The following is a 525-nucleotide window of genomic DNA, read 5'->3' on the forward strand; positions in this document are numbered from 1 at the left end:
ACAGATGAGTCCTTCTGCCAGTCCGGTATATGTTTCGATCGAACCTAATTCAGTCTGCTACTAAATTTACTTGCTTTTGCGAAGAACATGGTTAAGGAAATCAGCTATTTGCACAGCAATAATTTGTGAATGGATGAACTAGATGTTGATAATTGCGGCGCTAAAAAAGGGAAATGTAAGAAAACCGCCGGCAACTGGCTCGTTTAGCGAAGCGCGCGAAATTCAAACAAAGGGCTTTCTTTGGCGGCGGCTGCTTACGGCGCAGCCGTGCGAGCACCGTATCTCGAAAGCGGTCTGCGACGTGGCCAAAGTGCGCGCCCGCGTGGGCCTCATCTTCAAAGTGATCTACGATGTTTGCGGAGTGCGCGTAGTGCCGGTAGCTTCATATGCGCTGTGCTTTCGAAGTGTCGTTCATGTTGAAGCGAGAGATGCACGAAGGTCGATTCGAACGCTGCTGCCGCCGAGATTCCCCACTCTAGCATTTTGACAGTGAATTTCCGCGCTCATCGAGCGAGATGTGTTCAT

The sequence above is a fragment of the Dermacentor albipictus genome, chromosome 1 (assembly GCF_038994185.2).
Source record: "Dermacentor albipictus isolate Rhodes 1998 colony chromosome 1, USDA_Dalb.pri_finalv2, whole genome shotgun sequence".
NCBI lineage: Eukaryota > Metazoa > Arthropoda > Arachnida > Ixodida > Ixodidae > Dermacentor > Dermacentor albipictus.